We start from the raw sequence: 15,213 nt of genomic DNA, 5'->3' as shown, positions 1-15,213 counted from the left end.
GCCAGACATGATTTGAATTCTTAGTGAATTGTTTCATGTTTTTAACACTTTCACATTTATCCCACAAGATTTTCACTTTTGCCTAGACTTTACTACCCCTGCAATGATCCACCACTAAAAATACTCAGTTTATCTGGAGCTCTCAAAATGGCTTATGTGCTGTATTTTTTTTACTACAGCTTCCAAAGATCTTGAAAATTATTATTTTAACCAGCACAGCACATTGTGTGAACCTTCTCAAACCAATGCAAGCCAACATTATGTTAAGACAACTGAGGTTGATTCCTACCAACTAAAACTAAATGGTACGAATCACTTTTAGAGCAATGTGTAGCTGAAAGGGAGTGGTGTGATCTCACCTGTGTGTTAGCTCACTGACTGCAGTTGTGTACAGCAAAATTCAACAAGAAAAGTCTTTTTTTTTTGAGGAATTTCTTTTCCACTGCAATTCATTCTTCCTGTCCCAAAGGAACATGTTAAGAGCAAGTGAGAAGACAAAGGAATAAATGCCATAATGAATTTGTTTTCATTATCTGCATTGGAGCAGTTTATGGGTAAAGAGGAGGTTGGTGTTCAGATTACAGAGCAAGTGTCAGATGAAACTTGGTTCTCTAGCATGGCCCAAACATCTGTGAGAGAGCTAAGTAAAACTGGCAACACTTGTCCAAAAGTGCTGTTCATTTTCCTGAAAGTATCTGCAACCAGAGCCAGTAAGCACAATGGGGGAAGAAGACAAGGATGGAGAGAGAATGGGCAAAACAGAGAGGAGAGAGAGGCAGATGGGGATAAGACTCACCTGAGCTGCTCCTGCAGCTGGTGGTGGAAGATCTCCATAAGGAACAGCAGGATTCTCTTGGGAAACCTCCTTATTTCTCCCAGCCAGAAAGACTGGAAATTCCCCTTCAGTCCTACCTGCCACTCATCCAAGTAGGCAATATATAAATATATCAATCATATTTACCACATGAAAACATTCTAACCTGCCATTCTTAACACAGGGATAAGATGCTGGACAGGAGAAAGGATTTTTATTACACTTCTTTCCTTCAAACCTAATAAGCCATGATGGACTGAAGGTCAACACCCCAACACTCAACACGCTTATGCTGAGATACACAACTTTTGGCATTTGTTGTAGAAAGTATGGAATTCTTAGCATGTCTTCTTCAAGTGACAGAGGGAAAAAAAGCCATCAAGAATGGATTCATTGTTCTCTTCTTTATAACTTGACAGAGGTAAGAATTTATTTAGCAATAAAACACCTGGCAGCTATCTGGCAGGGCTAGTGGCTGAGCGTGGTACAAGTAGATACAGATGAATAGCTAATGTTGGAAACCAAGCTGGATGGAAGGAGCTGAAACCTGTGATGCAGCAATGCTTTTTAGTATCAGAAAAAGGGGAAACAGTTATGGAAGAAAAAGATATCAAGATCAATAGATACATAATCTACTCTTTTTCCAGGGTACCATAATTATTGAGGCATTTTCTCATCTGAGCCACATGCAACTCATTAAAAAGGTACAATCAATAGCAAGCACAGACTGTGGACTTCATAAGTATTGAAATTCAGCTCTATCTCCCTAACCAGGTTTTCACTGAACTGCCCCTGTGTGCACCCCAGCACTTGAGAGTGAGTCCTCTCATACATAGGCAATAACACCATGCATCTGCTGGAGATCTGCAAAGCCTCATCAGTGTAATGTGCAGAGGAGGATACCAAGGAAATGATTCAAACCTGGGAAAATTCCTTAGTTCAAAAGTCAGATTCATCTTGCCTAAAAACAGAAGTCTATAATTGTTGGAATGAAGGCTGTGATATGAGGGGTAGCCAGCACAGGGTTCCTTGATTGTTGCTAGAGAGAAATAGGAATGCTGTGAGGGACATTTATCCAGTCTGGTTTAAAGATTCCGTTTGGGATGAGATGAGCTTCACTGTGAAAGGGCTCATTTCTCAGCGCTGACTCCAAGGGGATGGTGACTAGTGCTGTACAGCCATCTGTTGGGTAGAAGTGCACATCTGGCCAGATATATCCATGTGAGAGACTGAAAAAGTTCCATCTACTTCATTCATCAGAAGCAGATCCCAGTGCTAACATATCAAGGAGACCTGAATGTAAAGACAGTTTTGTTTCCAATGGGCATTGTTAACAGCAGACAGAAACGGGAATTAACAGGTGTAGGATGAAGCCAGATACGTGCAAAGAAAATACAAAATGAGGCGTTTTCAATTAGTGAAACAAGCTCAACCATAGAAGAGGTGGCTTCTTGATCTCTGTGAGCTTCCAATGTCTTTATGAAACATTAGTGCTCCAGTTCCACTTAAAGTGGATTAAACAAATAAACCTATTAACCTGAATAAGACTGTGTTGCTCCATAAATCAGACCAGATCAGATTACTTCAGAACGTCTGGCTGGTCCCTGTCTTAAATTTGCTTTAAAACTTGCATACTTTTCTGTACTTAACAGTCTTTTCCTCTGTTCTGAAGGGGAAATAAATAAAGACACAGAAATACAGTAGGTTCTTTTGTCTTTAAAAGAGAGGTAATCCTTTTCAAAAATAACTACATTCTACACAGTCATGGCAGTGAGCACAAAGATTTCATCTGCACAGACAGGAACAATTTTGCAAGCCAAATAGACCAAGTCACCTGAGCTGCTGCTTCTGGAATCAATGGTTCTTCAGTCTTGTACATGCTCCAAGTGACAAAGGTAGGTTTGAGGGGTTGAGTTTGCTCAGCCCCCTCCAGGTGGTGTCCATAACCACTTGGTTTCTGAGATAACGAGAAATATTTGCCCTGAGCTCTGCATTGCTGGCTCAGTTTAGATCCTAGAGAATTCAGTAGAACATGTTCTATTGCCTCACATGAACTGCTGCCAGCTCCTCTGACTCCTTTGTGAAGCAGAGTTAGAGCATCACAGGGGCAGCTGGGAGGTGATGCATGCACTGTGCTATGTCCTCATGTCTTTACACGCAATGTTTCTTGCTTTGCACATTTTCCTTGCTGTAAAACAAGAAATAGTTTTGGGGAAACATGAAGCTACCATTCTTTATATAAGGAAGTGTAGGTCTAATGTATTAAGGCAGGTTATTTTCCCAAACAGGAAACCATATAAGATACTTGTGAAGAATGCATCAAGCCCTATATGCAAACTTCAGAGAATTTGTTCTTCCTGGAGGCTTTCCTGCATATTTTTGACTTTTGATATGATGGTTACCAACATTATTTTAATTTACAGCCTGAATACATTCACCTGCACATGATACTCTTTTCTCCTTCATCTGCTATACATCCCCTCTTCCCTGACATTTACTTCCCTATCAGTTGACAGCAATAGGATCCCACTTCAGCTTTCCTTTTACAAGGTTAAGCAAATCTCATTCACTCATTTCAGGGCTTCATCCTGCCAGCAGCTTAAAGTCATCATGTACATCACAATCTTTCCCCTCCTACACTGGAAGCAAGTAAAGAGCTCTTATCCCAAGGCAGATTATAAATTTCTAAGGGTGAGGTTCACTCAGTTACCTTGTCCTAAAGGACATCTTGACAGCTACTCAAATGTGTTAACTCCTTTCCAGCAGTTAATCTCTCAGTCCAGGTAACTCCTCCAACATGAATCTTGGGGATAGTTTCCAATCTTAATGATTCCATATCCCACATTTTATTTGGATACCTTCTCTTCCTAAGTGGTGGACTTACCTATTATCTTGGGTGACGTCACAGCCTGCCTCATGGAGATGTGCTCTGCAGCACTTTGAACTACACTGGACATGAGCCTTGCTCCAGGCGCCTGCTTCTGTAGCCTGGCTGCAGGCACAGCCTTGTAGATCAGTTGGACTGCAGCAGTGGTGAAGGGGAGCACCTCAGCATCAGGAATAAAACAGTACACCCAATGAGATCATAGGAGATTGGGAAATGTTCCCATGTGTCCTTAGGAAGCTATTTTGAATCCACTTTCACTAAAAGCACCAGAGGTTCTTCATAGAACCATAGTTTGGTTTGGGCTGGAAGGGACAATAAAGATCATCTAATTCCAACCCTGCCTAGAGCAGAGACAGCTTTCACTAGTTTTGGTTGCTCAGATCCCCATCCAACCTGGACTTGAACATTTCCAGGGATGTGGCATCCACAACTTCTCTGGACAGCCTATTCCAGTGCCTCACCACCCTCACAGGAAACAAGTAATTTATGATGCACAATCTAGATCTACTCTGTCTTGTTTCAAAGCCATTCTCCTTTTTCTTGTAACTATGTGACTTTAGATTTAAAAGTCCCTCTCCAACTTTCTTGCAGCTTCTTTACGTCCCCAAAAGTGCTGTAAGTGCTCACTGACTTTTCTTATGTGGACTGAATAATCCAAATCCTCTCAGCCTATCTTCATAGGAGAGGTGCTCCAATCCTGTGATCCTCTTCAAACTCTTATTTGGAATTCCAGCAGGTCCACATCCTTTTCATTCTGGGGACCCCAGAGCTGGATGCAGTACCCCAGGTGGGATTCACCAGAGCAGGGCAGAGGGGCAGAATCCCCTGCCTCACCTGCTGCCCACAGGGCTTTGGATGCAGCCCAGAACACCTTTGGTTTCTGGGCTTCCAGAGAACATTGCTGGGTCATTGTCCAGCTTCCCATCCACGAGCACCCCAAGTCCTTCTCCTCAGGGCTGCTTTCCATCTCTTCATCTCCCAGTCTGTGTTTGTGCTTGGCATTGCCTCAACCCAGGTGCAGGATAGATCATGCTTAGCATTCATGGACTCTGCACTACCAGTCTGCTTCTGCCCTTTGCCCATAGGAAGACAGACAATTACCTGGGTATCTTTTTTCTGCTTAACTGAAGGCCAGGTAAACAAAATATATTATATTAAGCTTTCCCTGAGAATAATTTCTTATCTCAATATACTTACAAGGTAATCTTGTTTACTGTCTGTCTGATAAACACAGATTTGCATTTTGTCCCACTTTTTATTTATTTCTAGATGGTAAATAGCTTTTTTCCCTTCTGGATTTCCTCTAAGAAATCACACTGCATTGAACTTAGATTAATCATTCTCTGGTATTCTAAATCCCTTTTTTCCCCCCCAGTTTCTTAGATGTAGGTTATGCTCTGAATGCAGCAACTGTCTGGTTTACACTAAGACCATTTTCAAGTCATTGAAATCTTTTGTCCAGATCTCATATCTAAGCATTATAGCAATTCCTTAGTTTACACAACTTCACTCTTCTGCCAACAAGGAAGTGTACTCCAAAGCAGCCTGTGATGACAAGATTTTCTTTTTTAAAATGTTGATTTGTTAATATCAGATCTAAAACAGCATTACAGCTGAATTAGTGCTGCTTTAGTGAAGAATTCTGCTAACTTTTGCACACAGAAATAAAGTGACATAAGTATTTTCTAGGCAACATCTGGAGAATTGATTTCTAAACTTTTTTTTTTCTTTAGCAGCATCTCAGCTGGTCTGTCCTTCACTGAGCTCCAAGATGTGGGTTAACAGCAGATCTTCAGAATTATCCCTGCACAAGCACTCACTATCCCTCCTTGGAGGGATTCTGCTCATAGCATTTATCCCTTCCTAGCCTATCTCAACAGCTGGAATGGGCTGAAAAGTTATTTTAAGCTATATATCTATCAAGAAAGCAAAACCACACAAACTGTTTTATCCTATGTGGATTATTATATTGCTTTTCTACCATTCAAAATAAATGCCTATCCATATTAAATTGAGCAGTGTGAGTAACATCTGCCAGGTGTGCTTCAGTGTTTTATTCCCAATTTTCCCTGGGGATGAATTTCACCTGAAATTACAATTTTGTGTTATTTGTTTTTAAGTTAATACAGAATGTACAGCCCCTGGTATGCATGTGATGTCCTTCGAGGAAAAAAAATTCTTGAGAACTGCATGGTGGCACAGCTCGTGTGCTTCTGTGACATTCAGGAGAGATGAAACTGTTAGCTGGTGCTGATCAGACAAGCACATAAGCTTGACTTTTAAAAGGTTCTTCTGCGTTACTATATTTATTTTGTTGGAGCCACTGAAAAATGCGTTCTTGTCAAAATGTGTCTTTAACAGGCTTTGCTTGCCATTCTTCTTGTGGGCTGGAAACTCAAACAGAAGCCTAATAGACACTTCAACCTAACCAACAACATTTATTTTCTATTTCTAATTTCACCTTCTGGTTTATTCCTGACTGTCCTGGGGGACGAGTGAAATGAAATAAAATTACATTATGTTAATAACTTCACAATCACTTAATGCACATATTTTCAAGGCTGTGTTTGGGAATACTCAAAGCACTGTGAGGTCCAGATGGCCAAAGGTAAATTAAGTTTATTTTACTTTTGTGATGTTCTGTAGGTGACATCTGAACTGCAAAGAAGAGTCATTGATATTGGAGAGATTGAACGTGCTACACGTTCAATCTGTGAAACACACGGAAAGTACACACAGCTGTCTCTCCTTGCCATGTCGTTATTTACCTTTAGCCTCATTTTAGGTGCTAATGTAATTTATTCCTTGTGCAATAAAGTGTTTATGGCCAATAGTTTTTATATTATTTTAATCTTCCTATATGACAGAAATAGAATCATAGAATCATTAAGGTTGGCAAAGAGCTCTGAGATCATCAAGTCCAACCTTTGACTCTGGCCGCTAAGCCACATCACAAAATGCCATGTTCACTTGTTTCTTGAACACTTTCAAGGATGACGATTCCACCTCTACCTGTGTTATGTTTTTTTTTTCTATTTTGATTATCTCATCATTGCCTTTTTAAAAATGTTTGATATGTGTTTATTATTCCTCTCAGGCTTTACACTGTCCTTATAGCAAAACTTGCATTTATCTAAGAGTACAAAAGCGAAGAAATATTTCATAGCACAGAGAGGTTTTGATGTGAGTTTGTGGGAGCTCCAGATTTGCTGAATATTTCTGCAAATCTGGCTTTTGGTGTTTACTGTGTGTTTTTATGTGCTGCAATACTGAAAGGTTTCTCTGACTTTCACAGACATTTACTGAGAGCAGATTGTACCAAATCACAACCTTTACCCATAGTCAACACTCCTGTATACAGCACTAATGAGCCCTAGCTGGTAAAAACAGGTCTCTGTGTAATAGTTTGGCCTCACTAGAAATGTTTCTCTGATGTCACAGCTGTCTCTGATGTGGGCCTGTACCCAGGTCCTGTGAAGCAGGTACTGAGACCCCTGACTGTGTGTCAGTACCACTGAGCACTTGCAACTCCTCACCATTTGAATTCCAAGAGCAAGCAGGGAAGGATGTTGTTTATTGTTTCTCTTCTCTTTGCTCTTAATGCACCCTGGTGCCAGAGCCTGGCGTGTGAAGTGTGGAGGCTGAGGATGTGATCTAAAAGCCTGCTTTAAGCCTGCACTCTTACCACTTGCTTTTAGAAACTCTGGATCAGGGAAGGCTGCTACAGTCCTGTGACATTTGTCAGAAGTGTAGGGTGTTGTTTGTGAAAAAAAAAACAACAAGAAGACCAAGCCAGACATGATAAAAGTGTGTGTCAATTATGGCAAAGTCCATGGCCACCAAATAGCCTTATCAAGTGGGTCAGTATGGTGTGTAAAGTGCTACTGTTTCAAATTATACGATAATATAATATAATATGGTATGATAAGGGCAATGACTCTTACACGTTTGAATACAGAACACAATGTACATTTCCAGTGGAAGTAAGGTACATCTATCATCTGTCATGTGTATGGATACACATATACCATCTGTCTCTTCTGCCAGTTAGAATAAATAAATTGTGTACTGTCCATCTCTGGTCAATCTTCTTAGTTTCATATCTATAAAGTTTGGAATTATTTAATACCTTTCACATCTAGTCATACTGATCAATAGGTCTGTTTCTGTATGGGAGAAAATAAACATGAATCATTAACTAATATAAATATATAGATTTCCAGTAAATAATTTTTAAAGGGACCTGTTTGGAGCTTGGTCTTGACCTGTGAGCATAATCAGCAAGGTCAGTAATCACTCCAGCTCTGCTCACTGAGACAGGAACCATCAAATGGCATTTGGGCCTGTGCAAGAACAGTCCCATTCAACAGAATGAGTGGGAGAAGCTGGGGATGGGGCACTCCTTGGCCACACTCCTGGATCCTCTCCTCTTTCCTCCCACTGGGAGCACAGTGCAGTGGTAGCACTTTGCACATCTTTTAGAAAAAGCCAGCCATTTCTGAACGACAATTTATTTACATAGGCAAGGAGAAATAGCTTCTTGGCAACTGTGTACATGCCAAATGCTGATTTTCTATTTTAACTTCTAGACACAATGGCAATTGGCTCGTTTGAAAGATGACAGATTATGAACTGAAGGGAGAGCTAATGAGGGGGGAGCAAACATGAGCCCAAATCTGCACTTTCCCAGGGCACTGCCTCAATTTACAGCTTGGTGAAACACTTGAAATTGGGTTTGGGCCCAAGGAGCTTTTGAAATTACCAAATCAATTTATTTTTATCTGCAAATATGGAGTAACTTTAAAATAGAAATGAAAAGCTGGACAATCCAGGAAAACAAGGAAGAGTGTGAGAACCAGTTGATGAGGTTGAAGTCCAGGTTGCCTTCGAGAATCTGCAGGGTAGATGCCTCCTCTCTTTCTTGCTTCAAGCAGTCAGGGAAGGACAAGAAATGAAGTCCATAAAAGGTGAATCATTATTATTCACCAGCAATTAACTTTGCCTATTAAAACTGTCAAGAATTACTCAGATGGCATTCTTAGCACAATATTGAGGGACTTAACAGGAGGCTGGTAAAAAATACTCCAGCCATCCTCCAAAAAATAACCCAAAGACAATATGTTTCATGGCTCCTTCTCCAGCACCACCCAGATCTATCCCTTCTGCAGTCCTAGAGCAAACAAATCACAGCTCCTCTATCTCCACCTTGGGATGAGGCTTCTTAAGATGGGAGAACCATAGTTCTGCCCACATCTGTTTTAGCAGTGTGTGTAAGAGGAAAAAAGTGCTGCAATTGCTTCATTTCTCCTCTCTTCTGATCAGTGCTGGTGATAATGGTTTCCTTGTTATGGCTTGTAGACTCCAGCCTGCTGCTGTGTTGAAGCATAGGAGGGCTTAAATCTGACTCTTAAATAAAAATGGTTTTGATTCCAGCACAGCATGTTTGTAAAATATCTACTGACAAGTCAAAAATTGTTCCACATGGCCTGTAAAACATATGTTAAAAATTATGCATCATAGACCAGGTTTAAATTATTCATTTTTAATTCCTTCAGCCTTGAAGGGCCTTTAAACATTGACTACTGAGAAACAATCCTGCCACTGAGGGAACAGTTATAAAATAAAAAAAAAAAAACCTGGCTACTTAAAAATATAGAGAAAAATGCTTTACCTAGGCACAGTTTCTGAATTTTAAAATATGAATAAAGGTCTGGATCCCCACTTGGTAAAAGCTGATACAGCTCCTTTGAAGTCTGCATAACTATCCCCCATCAGCAGTTGAAAGCCCTGGCCCAGACTTTAGAACAGATATAGTTTCTCTACATAAGACGACAAGCAAGATTTGCATGGTTAGTTCAAACTATTCCATATTCACTGAGCTGTTGAGGAAATACTGTCTGTGAAACAAATCCTGGATTCTTTCTCAAAACCCTCTAAATGACACTTGCTAGTGAAATGCTACAGCATGAGGGGGATTGGATCCAGCATGCTGGCTTGGACCCTGCTGTAATTCTGATGGCGTTGTCAGAGAACACTTGTTACCTCCACACTCGTTGGGATCAGGGAAGTTGAGAGCATCTGAAGGAATAAAGTGAGTGTAACTGATATAAAAAGGAGAAATAGGCTCCACACTTACTGTTTCAGGTGGATTTGGTCTTGTTCTCTGCTCTTGCCTCAGCCAGGTGCTGGCAGAGACCTGTGGATCTTCTCTGTGCTCTGCACTTCTCCATGCTACACCCACATCACTGTGTCATGCCTCCCTGAGGCAACTCTGGGGCAAACACTCTCCTCTTCTGCCTTGCTTTACAGAAAGGAGCCTTTCTGAACAAACCCAGCCACTGCAGAGCTCACCTCCCTATCTCCCCCTTGCAACTTGTGACCAAGGCTGGTGTGGCTGGAGGGGTTCACCATATCTTATCTCTCGTGTGCTCCAGAGATATGGTGCAGAGACAGGACTGAAAACACAGATTAAAAAAAAAAAATAAATAAATAAATATATATATATCTCACTCCCTTTTTTCAGTCACGGGATCATAGAATAGTTTGAGTTTATTAAAGATCATCTCATCTCAATCCCCCTGCCATGGTCAGGGACACCTTCCACTAGACCAGGCTGCTCAAAGCCCCATCCAGCCCGACCTTGAACACTGCCAAGGATGGGACATCCACAGCTTCTCTGGGCAACCTGGGCCAGTGTCAACTTGATTGACTGCTAATAATTAGGACATTCTTGGCTGCTAGGTTAAGCTTTCCTTGATACAACCTAGTGAAACTTTATATGTTGTATGATGATAAATCATCTGTTTTACTAGATACATTATTTTTTTTTTCTGTTGAACTCATGGACAGACCAGGTGTGGTACAATAGGTAGTGAAATGCAGAGCGCTCAGACTCCTCTTTCTCATCACTCTCTCACTCCCTCCCTCTCTCCAGAAATGCTTGGGAGAAATCTCCAAACCTGATGCACAACCTTATTACTGGTGAGCTGTTCCCCAGAGATTCTTTTTCACAAACAGTCCCACTCACTCACTATTATTGTGAAGTAAATGAAGCACCAAATTCAATCAATTTGCCTGAAAGTATGAGAGCGTCAAGGCAAAAAGGTAACAGAGACACTAACAGATGATCAAATTGGAGCTTCTCATCCCACCTCCAGCAAAGTGTCAAGCAGCTCCTGGGAAAAGCAGTGAACAGCTATTTAATAGACTGTTTCCACCACACAGTAATTCCTTGTATCGATACACTCCTCGTAAAAAAAGACTAATGTGCTTTTACTTTTCTTTTTTTTTTTTCTTTTATGCTCATTACTGTAGATTAAATCCCTTCCAAACCCTGTTTTTGATGCATATAACACTATGCTGCTCTTCAGTATCCAAAGGTAGGATTTAGTGATGGGGTAAGTCCCTTGAAGGGCTTGTGTGGGCTTATGCTCCCCGAGCAGAAAGCTCAGGCTGTCACCCGTGCTCTCACCCGCATGCAAATGTCTGCACAGCGCGGTTCAGGATGTGACACCGGGCTAAATCCACACTCAAGCTTTTACTAATATAACTCTGTGGAAACAAGCTCAGTGGTGATTGATGAATTACAGCTCCTACATAGCACGTTACACTTTCCACTGGAAGTACCTTGTGCTGGATTTAATAAACCAACAACGTGGGCAGTTTCAGTAAGTAGATTAATCACCTGTAAACTCATCTGCTTCACAAAGGGAGTTGTGCACCGGCTCTCCAGTGTTACAGAACATGTTTTTCGGAGCTCAGGAATGCACTCTCCTCTCTGATATGTGCTGTGCATGTTCACTGTGCATATTTGCCTGCCTACAGAAGGGTGGAGGAGAGAAGATCAGAGATCATTTGCTTCTTTGGAGGTGCTATAATTCCCCCACTTCTAGTCATGGCCCCAGTCTTTACACATCTCATGGCTCCAGTCTTTACACATCGACACTAAAAAAGCCACCAGTATGTTGTTAAATAGTTTTAGCAGACACTTTATCACTTGAATGTATCTATCTGGGGGATTCTTTAATGATGATGCTTTCTTTTTAATTCTACAGATTTTATAGTCACCTTAAAAATGTCATGCTGGACAGAAAGAAGAGGGCTGAAGCACCTCTCTTGTGAAGAAAGGCTAAGGGTTTGTTCAGCCCAGAGAAGAGAAGTAGCTGGGGAGACCTTATAGCACCTTTCAGTACCCACAGGGGCTGCAAGAAAGCTGGAAATGTTTGGGGTTTTTGTTGGTTTTGTTTGGGTTTTTTTGCTTGTTTTGTGTGGGACTTTTTGTTTGTTTGGGTTTTTGGTTTGTTTTTTTTTTTTTGTTTGTTTGTTTTTGTTTTTTGTTGGGTTGTTTGTTTTTTTTCCCCAGGAGAATGTAGTGATAGAACAAGGGGGAGTGACTTTAAAATGAAAGAGAGTAGGTTAAAATAGATATTTAGAAGACATTCTTTCCTGTGAGAGTGGTGAGACACAAGACCAGGTTGCCCAGACCAGTTGCAGATGACCCGTCCATCTATGTGTTTGAGCCCAGGCTGGATGGAGCTCTGAGCAACCTGGTCTAATATAAGGTGTCCCTGTCCATGGCAGAGGGGTGGAAACTAAATTATCTTTAAGGTCCCTTCCAACCTAAATCATTCTATGACTCTGTGAATATCGACTATGCGCTATTTTTATTAGTGATTCCACATAGATTTTCTGCCCCTGAGAAGCTCCGAATTCCTTCCCACTTTCCCTGCTGCGATCACCTTTGGTATCCACGCAGCCCAATTTCAGACACAGCAGTTTGGGGGCTGTGGGGAACACAGGTGACGGCGTAGGGAGGACCCGAGAAGAGCCGGATTTCATCCCGGGGGCGCTCGGGCTGAGTCCGGGCTCTCATCGCACCTCTCCGCTGCTGGGGAGGGTGCTGGGAGGGGAATGGGGCTGAGATGGGGTCAGTGATGGGGGGCGCTGCCTGGGGAGTGGGATGGGGTCGATGATGAGCGTGAGATGGGGGTGATGGAGAGGGTGATGACGGAGGGATGATTACGGGGATGATGAGGGGGTGCCGTGGGGGTCCGCCCCTCCCGGCCCGGCCCCGAGGAGGAGCCGGCGGGGCCCCGCGCCGTCCACGTGGCCGAGGGCGCGCTATATGAGCGGGCAGGAAGCGCCGGGGAGGGAGCGAGGGGAGGGACGGGGCGCCCGGAGCGGCTCGGCGGGCAGAGCCGGCAGACACAAAAACAGACGGACAGACACACACACACAGTCAGCGCGGCGGCCACAGCAGCGACAGTCCATCCATCCATCCGTCCGTCCATCCCCGGCCATGGGGCTCGGCCGGCCCCCCGCACCCCGCCGTGAGTACCGCGGGACCCCCTCCCTCCCTCCCTGCCGCTCTCCTTCCTCCCCGCTTACCTGCAAATCCCCGCTCCCCGCTGCTGCAGAAGGCTCGGCGGGAGCCTCCCAGCCTCCTGACTCCTCGTTCGGCTGTTGAGTTGTTGGGGTTTTTAAAAAAATTATTTGTTATTTAGAAGCAGGGCTGGCCCCGGCGCTGGCGGAGCTCGCAGCATCCTCCGGTTCCGTGCCCGGCGCTCGGGAGCGGGGAGGCTTCTCCGCTTCTCCCCATCCAGCCGGGATTTCCCCGCTGGAGGGAGGCAGAGGGGAGGCGGCGGGTGCCGGGGTGGGCTCCGGAGCAAGGGGGCACCTTCGGGCGGTGCTCGGGGGGCGGCAGCGCCGGGGATCCCCCCCAGCTGCCTCTCGGGGACCCGCTCCTGCCCAGCGCCGCCGCCGGGAGGGACCAGCCCGGACAGACCTGCACCCCGGTGTTGTGTGTTATTTCTCCCCTGGGTAGGATGTGAGCCGAAAGAGTAAAGGCAGTGTTACTCCGTTAGAGGGAAAAGAGCAGGCTAGCTGTCTTAGGTATCCGCTCGCACATTCCTCCTTGCAGAATTAATTTCTAGAGGACCGTAAATAACTGATCTTCGAGGTCAGCAGTTTGCTTTTATTGTACTTGGTATATTTATCTCAGTAGCGAACATACGTCCCAGGTTCTTAGTGTGACTGTGTGTAGTCTTGGCACAAATGAAAACAAGCCAGTAAAAAAAAAAAAAAAAAAAAAAAAAAAAGCGTTGATGTAGATTTACTCATTTGAGGTACACAAGATTTTTCAACTCTTTGTAACGGTTGGACTTGTATGTATCCAATGTACTGAAATAACTCATTCGCGTAATTGTAAGTCTGAATTTTATATTTGTCTGCTGGGCACATATGTTGAAGGAAAAAACCTCCCTAATTATGGATCTTTCAGAGAGATTGGAAGGGTGACAAAGCCCTTGTAATCTTTTGGGTCAATTTTCATAAGCTCCAAAAGCTCTCTTTGAAAAGGAAATTAAATTTCAGTGTACAAAAGGGACAGGAGATTCAAGGATATAAAAAAAAAAGAGAGTCTCTTATTCTACTTTGATCTTGTCCTCAGGAGTTCATTTACTTTGATGCTCTTCAGTGACACAAGTTAAAATAAGAGTTGCCTTTAACCGGCGTCTTCTTGCCTCTTGGCATTTCAGGAGGTATTCAATTAGCAGCACGCCCCTCTTGTATATTATTTACACAGCTTCACCTGGATGGGTGACTCTGGGCGAAGCATCTGCTTGGAAACACTTGGCTTGTTACATCCACAGCATCCTGTGCCACTCATGCCAGCCAGTACCTTCCACAGGACAGTTCACCCCTCCCCAGTTTTTCTGTCCCAGTTCAGAGCCAGTGGTGCTCTGCCCACTGTGCACAATGCCTCGACAGAGCTGCTCTCGAGTTAGAAGGAGTTGGGGGTGGCCCCGTGTTCCTTTCCTGCTTGCAGCAGAGGCAGGATGTTATCTGCAGGGCATGGCTGTGCTTAAGGTCCTTTCTGGGCTTATCTGGGAACCTGACCATTTTTAATCTGCTTGAGCACATATCTAGTTGGTGGCTGGGGATAAAGGAGGGAACGGTTGGATGTGGATAAAAAGATATTTAAACTAATATGTTTATTAGTTATAGCATGTGTTTTCTTGATTTTCCTGGAAACAACTAAGCCCCAGCACAGGCCTATGGGAAACTCGGTGCTCTTTTCCTCTGTCAATTTCTCACTTCATTTACTCTGTTTTGGGGCTGCTGTAGGGTAACATTTCTGTGTCAGGAGGTTTAAATCCTGTGCCTCAACAAAGTTCCAGTCTATGGTTCTACCAAACCAGATTTAAACTTACCACTAAGTTTTTAAATTACAGTTCTGCTAATACAGATTTATTTTACCTTTTTGCTTAGTTGTGTGTAGAAGCATTGTCTCTGAAAGTGCAAAAGAAGAGAGAAATTGTATTACTTATTCTTTTGGCTCACTCACTTGGTGCACAATCTAATTCTGCAGGGGAGACAGCGAGTTGCTCTGTTTGTGTGAATTTGTCACACATCCCGCCAGAAACGAACTTGAAACCTTCTTTGCAGTTTTTCTTGCAAACTTGATTATACTGCTAATAGTAATGGCCTTTAAACTGAGGAAGGTCGCTTTTCA

The 15,213-nt window shown here is 43.1% G+C and overlaps 2 protein-coding genes across 5 annotated transcripts in view; one reads left to right on the top strand and one right to left on the bottom strand.

Moving 5' to 3' along the window:
- The window catches only part of LOC148225586 (uncharacterized), a 123,982-nt gene extending 108,890 nt beyond the window's left edge, over nt 1-15,092 (bottom strand). For 3 of the 4 annotated variants that reach the window (XR_015808577.1, XR_015808578.1, XR_015808584.1), the window contains exon 1: nt 13,089-15,092. The gene's annotated coding sequence lies outside the window, so the exon portion shown is untranslated. Of the gene's footprint in view, nt 1-9,837; nt 10,171-13,088 lie in introns of those variants that run through there. The other variant, XR_015808583.1, reaches the window with a different exon arrangement.
- Nucleotides 12,870-15,213, top strand: part of ST3GAL1 (ST3 beta-galactoside alpha-2,3-sialyltransferase 1) — a 78,028-nt gene continuing 75,684 nt past the window's right edge. The window contains exon 1 of the mRNA XM_088179632.1: nt 12,870-13,030. The gene's annotated coding sequence lies outside the window, so the exon portion shown is untranslated. The remainder of the gene's footprint in view (nt 13,031-15,213) is intronic.

This window comes from Sturnus vulgaris, chromosome 1 (genome assembly GCF_052056855.1).
Source record: "Sturnus vulgaris isolate bStuVul1 chromosome 1, bStuVul1.hap1, whole genome shotgun sequence".
Lineage (NCBI taxonomy): Eukaryota > Metazoa > Chordata > Aves > Passeriformes > Sturnidae > Sturnus > Sturnus vulgaris.
Note: the sequence above shows the minus strand (reverse complement) of the source record. Positions and strands in the feature narration are given on the sequence as shown.